Raw genomic sequence first — 15,438 nt, forward strand, 5'->3', positions numbered from 1 at the left:
GAGGGAAAGATCTGTTCCTCTCTCCTTGGCTTGTAGATTGCCATCTTCTCTCTGTGTTTGCAGATGGTCTTCCTTCTGTGTGTGTGTCTGTATCCAGATTTCCTCTTCTTATAAGGACTTCAGCCGTACTGGATTTGGGCCCACCCTCATGACCTTATTTTAACTTACTTACTTCTTTAAAGACACTATTTCCAAATGATTTTCTTTAAGATATGAATTTTTGAAAGACACAAGCCCACAACAGTGCCTAAACAAGGTTCTTGTTGAGAATCACTTTCAGAGTAAATTTTATTCTTACAAAGTTGACGGTTTTTTCCTTTTTTTGAGTAATTAATGTAAAATTTCCACCTTTCTCATATTATCTCCTACGTACAGACTGCTTTTTAAAAAATTCGCATAAGTATTGGATTGGCCAAAAAGGTCATTCAGGTTTTTCCGTAAGATGTGGAAAAATCCGAACGAACTTTTTGGCCAACCCAATATCTTGGTCAAAGTTCTATGGCTGCCGGACAGGATGGATTCAATGTTCCCCTCCCCCAAGGGAAAACCCATGGAATTGTAGGTCAAGCAATGACTCAGTACCTAAACTTAGGGCAGGGTCATTATAATACACTTGAGCTTTTTTGGGTACACTCAGCTTTATTATTTTGTTATTGATAACTAACCATGAGCAGTCACTTTTTTTCAACAGATTGTTATTAGTTAGGAAATACCATGTCAGTGAAGTCCCGAAATGCTGATGGCTGGCGTGAAGAGGTAGCTCTGAGTGTGAGCTGGGACTGGTCAGGCATGGTTGAGTCCTGGTGGAACTCACCTGGGGTTTGACTGTCTACATACAGTCATTCTCACACAGGTGGGGCATGTTATAAGCAAGATTCTCTGGGTGGCAAATGTCAGAAACCAACTCCAGCTAGCTTAAGCAGAAAAAAAGGCTATACTGGGAGGATACTGGGAAAACTCACCAAGTCCCAGGAATCGCTGAATTCCCAGGACTCAGGTGGACTGGGACCAGGGCAGGAGTTCTAGGCCTGTGCTGGGTCTTTTCCATTTGCCTCTCCAGTCGACTTTCTACCCTTCCCACCCTGCTCTGTGCTTCTATGGACTATATGATGGGCTCTAGGGACTGTATCAATGGGCTCCTGTTCCCTTGACTTCTGGTTGGGTTTGGCCAGTGGTGTATCCTGCCCAGAGATCAGAGGAAGAAAGAAGAGTGAGATCAGGATGTTTCTTCCCTTGGCTCCTACCTTGGGGAATGCCTTGGGTTGGGCAGTCTCTTGGCCGGCAGTCACAGGTCATCTTAAGTTTACCTTCTCAACATGACACTCTCCTTCCAAGTTCCAGCAACCCCTCTTGCCTTTCATCTCTTTGGCCTTAGCTGTGGTAACGGCTCTGTTTTTACCATCCCCAGGGAACTGCACTACCCCTTGTGGTTTCCCTGCACCCTGACTAGTGCTGTGCTGGGCCACATCGGAGCTTGAGGCAAAAGGAAATAGCAGTAATACTGATCCTGTCATTGTTTAAAACGTTGGTATTTTCTTCATCATAGATATTTTTTGCATTAATTTTGATTTTTTAAACTATTGCATTAAAATATAATTAAATATAAACAATAAAAGTATAATTTATCTTGCTTACTAAGATTTGTGGTGCCCCCTTAAATTTTGCACTTGAGGCCTCACTCACTTTACCCTACTCCCACTACATTTTTTTTAACATATTTATTTATTTATTTAAAATTGTATTTTGTATTGGAGTATAGCTGATTAACAATGTTGTTTTAGTTTCAGTTGTACAGCAGAGTGGTTCAGTTATACATATACATGTATCTATTCTTTTTCAAATTCTTTTCCTGTTAGGTTATTACAGAGTATTGAGCAGAGTTCCCTGTGCTATACAGTAGGTCCTTGTCAGTTATCTATTTTAAATGTAGCAGTGTGTACACGTCAATCCCAAACTTCCAATCTATCCCTACCCCCCACCCTTCCTCCCTCGTAACCATAAGTTTGTTCCCTAAGTCTGTGAGTCTGTTTCTGTTTGGTAAATAAGTTCATTTGTCTCTTTTTTTTTTTTTTTTAGATTCCACAAATAAGCAATATCATATGATATTTGTCTTTCTCTGTCTGACTTCACATAGTATGATAATCTCCAGGTCCATCCATGTTGCTGCAAAAGGCATTATTTAATTCTTTTTAATGGCTGAGTAATATTCTGTTGTATATATGTACCACATCTTCTTTATCCGTTCACCTGTCGATGGACATTCATGTTGCTGCCATGTCTTGGCTATTGTAAACAGTGCTGCAATGAACATTGGGGTGCATGTATCCTTTTGAACCATGTTTTTCTCCAGATATATGCCCAGCAGTGGGATTGCTGGATCATATGGTAGCTCTATTTTTAGTTTCTTAAGGAACCTCCATACTGTTCTCCACAGTGGCTGTACCAATTTACATTCCCGCCAACGGTGTAGGAGGGTTCCCTTTTCTCCACACCCTCTCCAGCATTTATTGTTTGTAATTAATTAATTAACTTTTATTGGAGTATAGTTGCTTTACAATGTTGTGTTAGTTTCCGCTGTACAGCAAAGTGAATCAGCTGTACGTATACATATATCCCCTCTTTTTTGGATTTCTTTCCCATTTAGGTCACCACAGAGCATTGAGTAGAGTTCCCTGTGCTATACGGTAGGTTCTCATTAGTTATCTATTTTATACATAGTATCAATACTATATATGTATGTCAATGTCAATCTCCCCATTCATCCCCACCCCTGCTTTCCTCCTTGGTATCCATACATTTGTTCTCTACGTCTGTGTCTCTATTTCTGCTTTGCAGATAATATCATCTATACCATTTTTCTAGATTCCACATATATGCATTAATATACAATATTTGTTTTTCTCTTTCTGACTTACTTCACTCAGTATGACAGTCTCTAGGTCCACCCACATCTCTGCAAATGACCCAATTTCATTCCTTTTTATGGCTGAGTAATATTCCATTGTATATATGTACCACATCTTCTTTATCCATTCCTCTGTTGACGGACATTTAGGTTGCTTCCATGTCCCAGCTATTGTAAATAGCACTGCAGTGAACATTGGGGTGCATGTATCTTTTTGAATTATGGTTTTCTCTGGATATATGCCCAGTAGTGGGTTTGCTGGGTCATATGGTAGTTCTACTTTTAGTTTTTTAAGGAACCTCCATACTGTTCTCCATAGTGGCTGTATCAATTTACATTCCCACCAACGGTGTAAGAGGGTTCCCTTTTCTCCACACCCTCTCCAGCATTTGTTGTTTGTAGATTTTCTGATGATGCCCATTCTAAGTGGTGTGAGATGATACCTCATTGTAGTTTTGATTTGCATTTCTCTAGTGATTAGTGATGTTGAGCATCCTTTCATGTGTTTGTTGGCAATCTGTATATCTTCTTTGGAGAAATGTCTATTTAGGTCTTCTGCCCATTTTTGGATTGGGTTGTTTGTTGTTTTGATATTGAGCTGCATGAGCTGTTTGTAAATTTTGGAGATTAATCCCTTGTCAGTCGCCTCATTTGCAAATATTTTCACCCATTCTGTGGGTTGTCTTTTCATTTTGTTTATGGTTTCCTTTGCTGTGCAAAAGCTTTTGAGTTTAATTAGGTCCCATTTGTTTAGTTTTGTCTTTATTTCCATTACTCTAGGAGATGGATTGAAAAAGATACTACTGTGATTTCTGATTACATTTTTATAAATTTTCCCATTATAAATCCCTCCTCTCTGAGCAAGCAATTTGTGTCCTGATAGGACCTTGACTGACATAGATACTTCCTTTCAAAAGTACAGATTGTGGGGCTTCCCTGGTGGCGCAGTGGTTGAGAATCTGCCTGCTAATGCAGGGGACACAGGCTCGAGCCCTGGTCTGGGAAGATCCCACATGCCGCGGAGCAGCTAGGCCCGTGAGCCACAACTACTGAGCCTGCGCGTCTGGAGCCTGTGCTCCGCAACAAGAGAGGCCGCGATGGTGAGAGGCCCGCGCACCGCGATGAAGAGTGGCCCCCACTTGCCGCAACTAGAGAAAGCCCTCGCACAGAAACGAAGACCCAACACAGCCAAAAGTAAATAAATTAAAAAAAAATAATTCCTTACTATAAAAAAAAAAAAAAAAAAAGTACAGATTGTGACTCATTGGCTCTCAGGGAGTATTTTACCAAAGACATGATTTATTTGACCAAAATTTAGTTTTGAAATTTAGTTGACAACTTAAAAAAATTGGAAGACCTTCACATAAAAATCTAGATTTCTGGTTTCTCTTGAAAAAAAATCAAACAGTCTGGCAACACTAGGCCCCTCTCCCATGTGGCAACAATTGGATGGAGCTTAGCAGCTGCCCCTTCAGACTGGGCATGTCTCTCCTGTTGGACATAGTCCCCACCACTCTCTATTATCTCCCCAAACACAGACTTAGTGTTAGCTGCCATTTATTATCATAGTGGCTCTATTTTTATTATACTTGCCTGCTTGCTCAGCTGAGCCCTGTAAGGTACTGATTTTGAGATACCTGCTTTAGCCCTGTGTTTTTATAAGATTCTGCTCCCAACCTCTGTGACTTTCAGTTCAAGGATGACATTCCCAGGAGATGGATCAGATTGGCTCAGCTTGAGGCAGGTAGCCACCTCAGCAGCAAGCAACTATGACCAGAGGACAAGATCTTGTGGTTGAGCACCTGCCGGGGACCCATCCCTGAAAACAGAGAGTGGGGATTTTTAGAGAAGAGCAGGTACTTCCAGAGTAATACTGTACACATTTTATATTTTATTTATGCTTTAATTGTTCGGAGTAAACACCCAACAGTATCCCATTCAGTGAATTCTGCTGATTAAATGCTTTCAAAGGCAAAAATGGCAAAAATGAAGGCAATTTGAAATTGATTCTTTATGTAAACAGTGTCTGTGAGAAGGCAGTAGGGATGTATTTACGAGCCACAGGCTGGTGCTCCAAAATTCCTCTAAGACACAGATCTGTGGTGAACTGGTTTGAGGCTGACGGTCTAACACAGCTCTTGCACATCTGAAAGCCAGGCTAAGGATGGCGAATGTGGGAACCCGTGATTCTCTCTCTTGCCCGGCCCATGGCAATGATAATACACTGTAGAATTCCTTACTGCTAAGCTTAGGAATCCTTCTCAACACAGCTCTCCAGGAAACCAGTACTAACTAAGCAGGTGGCACATGAAAAAAACCCATTTGTCACTCTTTCCCAAGAGGCTTTCTGGGTGATTTATTGTGGAGCCTCCTTGAGCTACTGGAGCCAGGATTTTATTGGCATTTGTGAATGTTTGGTTGGAGATTGCTGTTCCCAGCAGATTAGAGGCAGGATGCTCTCACTCATCAAGGTAACTCTGCCAGCTGTGGTCTTGCTAGAGACCCAAGGAAACCAGCCTAAGTCCTGCCCCTGAGGAGCATCAAACAGACTAAGCCTACTTGTTGAATTTAAGGCAGGTAAGTGATTCTGTTGGGTCACAGTTGGGAAGATGAGTGAGTGAGCAGTCACAGGCCTCTGGCATCAGACAGCCCCTAAGGGGACTCTTCAGAGCATCTAGGAAACATTTCTTCCTGGGTCCAGGGCAGGGGCCAGCTGAGGTAAAGCCATCAGAGAAGCCTGCTTCCCTCACTGCTGGTGTCTCAGGCCTCCGTCCACAGCGGTGCCATGGTTGATGGACCTGGCAGGCTTCCAGACACAGACACTGCACAGTCCATTATGAAGCCAAACCTGATCTCCTTATTCACTCTCTCACACCCCACCCCCCTGTTTCCTGATAGTTAAGTAAATAATCAAATGCAGATTGATATTGTTTGAATGAAAGCCTCAGAATTAAACGTTTAGTCCTCCTCAGGACATTTGTGTATCCTATTATTTAGGGGTCACCTTGTGACTTTATTAATCCTCTCTTGTGTCAGCCACTCCTCAGCTCTGAAAGGGTATGAAAGACATAGATGTGAGGAGACCTGGGCTGCCTCTATCAGGCTAGGTGTTCCGTTCAAGGGCCCCTGCCTCTCTAGGCCTTAGTCATCCCATCTTTAAAATTTGGAGCTCGGGTTGGTGACTGAGTTCCCTTTTAGCTCTCACAGCTATCAAGCTAGCTCTGAGCTATCATTCTAAGCTCTGATCCTCTCAATCACTTAATAGTAATAGCAAACAATTATTGAGACTTACTGTGCGCTTGGAATTGCACTAAGAATTTTATGTACATTCTCTCATTTAGTTCTTACAAAAACAGGTTGAGGTAGTTACTGATGCTATCCTTTGTATCAGTTAATATTCATTTCAGCTGCTTGTACAGAAATGTCCTAAACAATAATGGCTTAAATAGATAGAAGTTAAATTTTATTGAATGTAAAAAAAAAAAACAAAAAAACAAGACATTTGGAAGTAGGCCAGGCCACTATTGATATGGTGGCTCCATGGTGTCATTCAAGATAGCTATCTTTCTGTTCCACCATCCTCAGCATATCACTTCAAGGTTACTTCAAGGTTCAAGATGGCTGCAATAGCTCCAGTCATCACATGTCTATTTCAGGCAGCCAGAAGCAGGAAGAGAGAGTGAAAGGGCTACCTTTTTTTTTTGTTTGTTTATTCCTAGAAATCCAAACAGTACTTCTGCTGACATTTCATTGGTTAGAAATTAGTTACACATTTATACCTAGCTGCAGGGGAGGCTGGGAAATATCATCTTACTGTTTCTCAGTCAGCAATGTAAATATTTGAGTTCTGTCATAAGGAAGAAGATGAGAGTGGATATTGGAGTAAATTCTAAGTTTCTTCACATCATGTTTGAGCAGCAAGGAAGCAAAGCCCTAAGACATATAGCTGGTCAGTGACTGTGGCAGGATTTGAACACAGCCCATCTGCATCCAGAGCCTGTGCTCTTAGATGCTGCGCTATTAGATCCTCCCTGGAGTTTCCTTGCTGCTTCTTTCTCCTTCTTATCAGAAGCTTCATGCAATCTCCAGCTCTAAGCTTTAGTTCTCTTTCTGTATCAGGAAAGCCCCTTATTGAAGCTACATGTGCAGGAAAGTTGGGCAGGACTGTAAGCCCAAGGCCAGACTGCCCTTCATTAGAGGTCCTCCTGTCACTGGTGGAAGGCACAGTACACCTGTGGAGTCTCCTCTCGTCCGCTCCCCAGGCCCAGCCCTCACTCCATCGTCCCTGGTCCCTCACCTGAATAAGAATTTACTTATTGAATACATTGCTTGCTTTAGAAGAAACTGGACTGAGAAAAAGAGAGCAAGTAAAAATCAGGTATTGACATAAATAACTGCCATTTTTGACACAGCCATGGACCTCGTATATACTCAGTGCACCGTTCAAATGTCAACAGTTCATTGACTGATTGATATATTAGAATGGGGAACCAGACAAGAGCAGATAAAAGGTCTCATGCTTAAATTTCTTCTTAAGATTCCCTTGAAAAGTTACTCAAATCAGTGCCCTTAAGTCTCCAAATGGCTTTTGCAAACCAGATAAGCTTAGTGTTTTGGGTTCACGTAACTGGCCAGTTTTGCTAAGAGACTACCAAAACCACTGTTGTTGTCTAAACAACTATTTTAGTTTAAGGATACAATCTAGGTTTAAAAGCCAAAATGCGACTCGCTTTAAAAGCTCAGAGGAGAGAGCCGTTGTACTCTCAGTCTCCTTTTTATATGTTATGGTAGTTCAGACACCTGGAAGAATAACAGAGCTATTTCTTTCTATGAGTTCAGGCTTAAATTGTGGAGAGCCCCAAAGAATTTCACATTTGGTACTTTTAAAATTCTTTCCCCCACTGTGGGTTCTTCATGAACAGAGAGGTTCGCGAAGAGATTTTTCCTTAAGGAGGCAGCATGATGTAATAGTTAAAAGTGTGGGCTGTAGGACCTGACCACCTGGCTTCAAACGTAACCTTTACCAGCTCTGGAAGGTGGGGAAAATAACCTCCTACCTTTACAGGGCTGCCGTGATTGCTGAGTTAATACGAGTGAAGGCACAGAAGAATGGCTGACATGCCGTAAGTGCTGGGTAAGCATGTGCTATTACCGTGTCTTTCTACAGTATCTAGACATCTGGCTCACCCTCTTAATCTTACAAATGAGAACATGGGGATCTGGAGAGGTTCAGGGGCTGTCTGCTGCATGACCTGAGCTGGGGAGCCTTCCTTGCCCTCCCTGCTCTCCTGGGGGCAGCTCTGTGCTGGGTCAGCGCCCAGCAGCTCCATTTCACACAGATGCTCTCAGGGACTCAGGTGAGGGTCAATGGTGAGAAGAGAATCAGAGGTTGATTCAGGTCCTGAGTTTTCCTTTGTACATTGATGTTTCCCCTCACCCCCGACTCTCAAAGTTATTTTCACCTCTTCACCCCTGGCCAGGCATGTATGGTCTAGGGTGTTGCTGGAAACCAAGACTGTGACATCTGAGAGACCAGAGCCGCTACCTCAGCTGCTCAGAACACTTTGAAATGACTACACTCAAAGCTACTCCTTCCCCAGGGTTTTGATAATTCCCCCTGCCAATCATAGCACTTTGCTAAGATTAACTAATTAATCCTCACCATATACCCAAGAGACGAAATTAAAGCTCATTTTCCCACACGTGTAAAGCACCTTTTATCTAAGGATTACTAACACTGATGCATTTGGCTCCCATGACGACAGGATGACAAGGAAATTATTACCATTTCAAGAACTGGGAACAAAGAAAACTACCCCTCCAGGACACAGAGTAGGAGAGGGGCAGTCGCTGTACAGGTCTGTGGTAACAGGATGAACACTGGAGGACACCTGTTGTCCCTGGGGTCCTAATGGGAACTTCCAGGTGGGGCTGTAACCCCATCTGGTCATTGTTCTTCACATTGTTCAAGGTTCCCCAGAGATCATGTCTGAGATGAGGAATGAGAGATGGTCCCATGGGGATGTTCAAGCCTATGTTTGGCTTCCTAAGGAACCTCCTACTTCTACTCTCCTACTTGTCTCCAGAGCGCTGGTTCCTCCTCATCTCAATTTGCCCACGTTCTATTTGTGATTGAGATGAAATGGAGCCAATGAGGAGGAGAGAACCTGAAAAAGACATTACCAACTGAGGACCTCAATGGGGAGGAGAGGTAGGCAGGTGGGAGGGAGATGTCAGTCAGTCTGCCAGGGCTCTGGAAACAACATTTGGAGTAAAAGAAGGGAAAAGCGGTCTGCACCATGTGACCCGATGAAAGGTTTGCTACGATTTCTTTGTAATTCCTTTGGCAGTGGATTCCTTTTACTTGACTTGGCCGCACAGACGGCCAAGGCTGAGCTGCAGCCAGGGGCTGGGAACTGTATTGTCCTGCGTTACACCGTGGGTTCTCCATACGGGGTGGTGGGGGTGGGGGTCTCAGAGATGATGAAGGAGACACAAGTGGTAACTTCAGAGACACCCCTCCCATAAAGGCCAAGCAGTTGCATTTCTTCTAAGCCTCAGATTATTGGTTCAGACAACACTCCTGGAAGCAATTTGCTGGTTTCCCTTCCTGATGACAGCTGTGACTTGGAGCTCAGAGCCCTGGACCTGCAGGATCTAGTGCCCCCGAGGTTGCTGCAGCTCCCTCCAGGCCTCTGAGGGGTAGGGGTGTCAGAAGGAAAGGCTCTTGCTTACTTCTAAATCCAAGAAAGAGACAGTGAGCAAGAACTTTACATTTACAGAGACTTAAGAGAAACTCTGATAGGTGCATGACCTTATTTAAGCCTTATGACAAGCATATAAGGCTAGACAGTGAATGGACATCTCTTATTTTGCCAGCCCAGCATCCCTTTCTTTGGGAAACTGACTTTTCTGTAATCATTGCATTCTGGTGGGTCTGCCAATCACGGCACTGTCCCACCTTTCCAACCCCTTCTGTCCCCCACCCCCAGGGTTAGGCATATGGCTCTAGCTAGGCCACTGGGCTCTTTATACTGGACACTTGAATCTCGTGGGGAGAGTTTCTGAGGGAGGAAGATGTTGGAGCTGTATAAAGAGAAGGCCGGTGGATTCTTGTTTCCACGATCCCCAGGATGACTCAGAGCCTGGCTGTTCAGCTCTTCTTTCCATCCTGTGGGTTATTTATTTTCTTTTCAGTAAAGTTGTCTTTAGTTTATGCTAGCTGGAGTCTGCAAAAGAAGCCCAAATTATAGCGCACACACACACCCCGCCCCCACCAGGTCTTCTCACCTCAGGTCAGTGACTTTTTATCACACCAAGTAAATGCAAAGTTGCACATCAACTTTAAGGAAGGACAGAGAACTGCGAAGGGAGCAGTGCTGGTAGTAAAGCTTTTTTGTAAGCCCGGCAGGCTGTGCATCTTTCCCGGTAGCGTCACGTCGGGATCCACCCCTGGGAATGTACTTCAAGTTTAACTGCAGCCAGGGAGCTGGCACATACCTGCATTTGCCCACAACCGGCCTCTTTTAAATTTTGTTCTTGTTATATTTTCGTGGGATGTGTCTTTGCTGGTAGGCTGATTCTTAAGCGTATTCGGCTATGGATCTATCTTTGTGTTTTCTAGACCCTATTGATCTGGCAAATGATCAGAAGTAGCTGGTATAGTTCAGATGGAGAAGCAGTGAGGTTGGTGGGTGTGGTTAGTAAAAATTTAGTAGCTAGTAAATTTTTGGCAGGTGGGAGAAATCTTTTCAGGGTAGTATATATACTAAAACATATGATCCAGCATTTTACTACTTTATACCACATACAGTTCCAGAATCTATACTTACGGAAACGTATAATCCCATGTTACAGCACAAGGCCCTCTCCCTCTGGAGACTGTTGTTGTACTTTCTGCAATGGCATTAAATTAAGGATGGAGGACCTCTTTCTTGAGCTGAATCTCTTCTAAGTAAAATTAATAAGTACTAAACTTCTGAATTATTAACTATTTAGAGTGTTTCTAGCTCAGGGCTGGATCCCAAAGGGAGTCAGAAGTGATCCTGAGACTTTTGAAGTTTCTTCTACAGAGAAGTTGAGTGACTGAGTGAATGGATGAATGGAGTTAGCGGTGGGAGAAATCTAAGAAGTCTATATCCGAAGGAACCTGGTGATCACTCAATACGACCCTGCAGTAGTTATCTACGACTGCATAACAGATCACTCCAAACCATAGTGCCTTAAGTCAAGAACCGTTTATTTTTTCCTCATAGTTTCTGTGGGTCAGGAGTTCAGAGCAGCCTGGCGGGGTCCTCCTGGCTCGGGGTCTCTCATACGGCTGTAGTCAGATGTCACCTGGACTGCAGTCCTTGGCTGGGGCTGGAAGATCTGATTCCCACGTGGCTCACTCACATGGCTGGCAAGTTGGTACGAGCTGTTGGTGGGAAGTTCCTCTCCACGTGGGCCTCTTCACAGAGCTGCAGGAGCGTTCCCCCAGCATGGCAGAGGGCTTCCCCTAGAGCAAGTGATGCAAGAGGACAAGGCAGAACTCCAGTGCCTGTTATGACCTAGCATCAGAAGTCACACACCATCATTTTAGGGAGGCCACTGCACAGGGTGTGAATACCAGGAGGCCAGGGTCATTGGGACTGTCTTGGGCCCTGACTACCACAAACCCGTTCTCTTAAAACATGATTTAAAAATTTATCATGAAATATTTTCAGACATAGAAAAAGGATTAAAAAAAAATTAAATGGATACTTATGTGCCTACCACCCAGTTCAAGAAATAAAATATTATCAATTCAATTGACATCCCCTATGCACTCACGATGACTATATCTTCCCACTGCCCTTAGGAAACTAGTATTCTGAATTTTGTGTTTACCCTTCCATGCATTCTTTTATATTTCCACCATAAATTTGTGTATCCTAAACAATATGTGGAGTTGTTTGGCATATTCTCAAACTTTATATATGGCAGCATCCTGTATGATTCTTTTGCAACCTTCTCTTTTTATTAGGAATTATATTTGTGAGATCCATCTATATTAATCTGCATGGCTCTAATTCATTTGTTTTAGTGACTGTACAGCATTCCACTGTGTTAATAAATCACAATTTGTTTATCCATTCTCCAGTTGATGGACATTCATGTTGCTTGTAATATTTTTATTTTGCTATTACGCATAATGTCATTATGAGTGTCCTTGCACACTCTCCTTGTGCCCAGGTGCAAGAGTTTTTCCACGATACCAGTCTAAAGGGTGGAATGGATAGGTCATATGATATGTGCATTTTGACTTTTCTCAACAGCATCAAATTCTCTAAAACAGTTGCATTAATTTATATAACTTCCAACAGTGATTGAGTCACCCTGCTCTTTATTCTGGTACTGTCAGATTAAAAATTTCATGCAAAGCTGATGGATGTGAAATGGTATCTATTTATGGTTTTAATTTGCCTTTCCCCAGTTATTCATGAGGCTGATTATTTTTTTCACATGTGTATCGGCCACTTGGGTTTCTTCTTCTGAGTGCTGCTTGTTTACATCTTTTGCCCATTTTCCTATTAAGTTATTTCTCTTTTTCCTATTGATTTGAAAGAGTTCTTCATAGATTCTAGATACTAATTTTTGTCAATTATATATGTTGCTAACATTTTCTTCCTGTCCAGTGCTTACTTTTTTTACCTTTTTGTTGTCTTGGTTGAATAGAATTTTTAAGTAAATGTAATTAAATATGTCATTCATTTCCTTTCTGGCTTGTTTATATGGCAGAGACTGCTAGCTGTCCATTAACACCTGCGTCTCCTTTCTTTTCCAGCAATAGAGCTGTGGCTGGTTGTGCTGTGGAGTGCATCTAGAAGGGATATATGCAACACTGACCTCGCTTGCTTCAGAGGAAATCTTTGTTTCTAGATGTCCACTCTTTACCCCTGCAGCAGGCTGAAGTATCATTATTATCCCAATTTTACCTACAAGAAAACCAACGCTACACTGCCAAGGTGAGCCCATCAACTCCATGCCCCGGCTCCTCCTGTGGAGCCCCTTTGCCTGTTACCATTGCCCACGAGGAGAGAGAAAATTCAGCCTAATCAAATCCAACAAATATGTACTAAGCCCCTCTCACATGCACCGTTCTGCACTAAGGCCACACCAAGATGAGCTAGACACAGAGATGCAGCCTCTGGTCTGGGGAGCTTACAATCTGGCTGGGGGCAAGGCAGACTCACGTAAGTGTCTGGCTGTGTGTATGTGAACACTTTCAACTCAGGGGATCAGGAGAATCCTCATGATATTTGAGATTCCATCAGACAACCTGGAGCAAGGGCTTTCTAGGCGCAGGGGACAGTTTGAACAAAAGCCCACAAGTTGAAAAGCACAAGGCGCGTTTAGTACACAGCCAGAGGATGAGTTTGATTGGAGCGACGTCAGGTGAGAGGCTGTGGGAACTGAGGCTGATCTGTAGCCCAGCTGTTGGTGTGAAAGAGCACACCAACACAGCCCTAGAGGTGTGAGGGCTGCAGGTTACAGGAGCTGCCAGTGGCGGGGGAGCTCATGGGGTCAGTTAGAATCATTCTTGCTTTAACCTTCTTTAAAATGTTAAAGCCAAGTCTATATCACTGCATTCTGGTAGGGTTTCTAAACTTTGCAGAACCTTATATGAAAGGCAAGTAAGGAAGGTGCAAAAACAAGTTACTGTCTTAGGATTTCTCTTCCAGAGCCACCTTTCCTCCTGTGGAGTTGGCATGGTGTGCACCTGTTTACAGGTCCTGAGAGACATGGGTGTGGGTCTCTGGCTTGATATCGACTACTTTCAGCAGAATTTCTTAGCCGTCTCTGAGTTTGTCCATCAACTCATGCTTACACACTGCTTAACGTGACCAGTCTTCTCCAAATGAACTTCAGGGATGGAGCCCCTGCCTCATTCACTGTTATGTCCCCAGAGCCTGGCTCTGTACCGGGCACAGGGCAGGTTCTCCACACACATTTGGGGGATGAGTAAGCAGATGTTGGGAGGGAATGAGAGAATGAATTCCCCAAAGCTGCGCACAGGGGCTGTTGCAGCATCACTGTACCCTGGACAGCCAAGACAAGCGAATTCATAGGTGTCCAGAAAGAGTTCTTGACATTCTGTATTAATTAAGATACAGTCCCAGCTGCTGTCACAGAGAGCCAGCTTATATACAGTAAAGGATTATTTCTCTTCCGTGTAAAAGTCTAAGGCAGTATGTGCTCAGTGCTATAGAGTCGTCAGAGACCCAGGGTTTTTCTGATTCAGTTATACATATATATATATACATTCTGATTTTTATATTCTTTCCCATTATGGTTTATCATAAGATATTGAATATAGTTCCCTGTGTATACAGTAGGACCTTGTTGTTTATCCCTTCTATATATAATAATTTACATCTGCTAACCCCAAACTCCCTCTCCATCCCTCTCCCAAGCCCCTCCCCCTTGGCAACCACAAATCTGTTCTCTATATCCATGAGTCTGCTTCTGTTTAGTAGGTAGGTTCATTTGTGTCATATCTTAGATTCCACATATAAGTGGTATCATGTGGTATTTGTCTTTCCCTTTCTGACTTACTTTACTTAGTATGATAATCTCTAGGTCCATCTATGTTGCTGCAAGTGGCATTATTTCATTCTTTTTTATGGCTGAGTAGTATTCCATTGTGTATATATACCACATCTTCTTTATCCATTCCTCTGTCTATGGTCATTTAGGTTCTTCCCGTGTCTTGGCTGTTGTAAATAGTGCTGCTATGAACACTGGGGTGCATGTATCTTTTTGAATTATAGTTTTGTTCAGATATATGCCCAGGAGTGGGATTGCTGGATCATAAGGTAATTCTATTTTTAGTTTTCTGAGGAACCTCCATACTGTTTTCCATAGTGGCTGCACCAACTTACATCCCCACCAACAGCATAGGAAGGTTCCCTTTTCTCCACACCCTCTCCAACATTTGTTATTTGTAGACTTTTTAATGATGGCCATTCTGACTGCTGTGAGGTGGTATCTCACTGTAGTTTTGATCTGCATTTCTCTAATAATTAGCAATGTTGAGCATCATTTCATGTACCTATTGGCCATCTGAATGTCTTCTTTGGAGAAATGTCTATTTAGGTCTTCTGTCCATTTTTCGATTGGGTTGTTTGTTTTTTTGTTGTTGTTGAGTTTTATGAGCTGTTCGTCTATTTTTGAAATTAATCCCCGTCGGTCACATCATTTGCAAATATTTTCTCCCAGTCTGTGTGTTGTCTTTTCATTTTGTTTATGGTTTCCTTTGCTGTGCAAAAGCTTGTAAGGTTGATTAGGTCCCATTTGTTTATTTTTGTTTTTATTTCTATTGCCTTGGGAGACTGACCTAAGAAAACATTGGTATGATTTATGGACATACATATCCCTTTTTAAGTGATCAGCCTCTCTTGTCACATTTTCTTCTTGAGGGGGCACATCATGGCTGCTATTGGTGGTTGTCCACCATATCTGTTTTCCCCTTCTTCCTGGATACAGGACCGGACTGTATTTTCCCACCCACC

This window comes from Balaenoptera musculus, chromosome 7 (assembly GCF_009873245.2).
Source record: "Balaenoptera musculus isolate JJ_BM4_2016_0621 chromosome 7, mBalMus1.pri.v3, whole genome shotgun sequence".
Classification (NCBI taxonomy): Eukaryota; Metazoa; Chordata; class Mammalia; order Artiodactyla; family Balaenopteridae; genus Balaenoptera; species Balaenoptera musculus.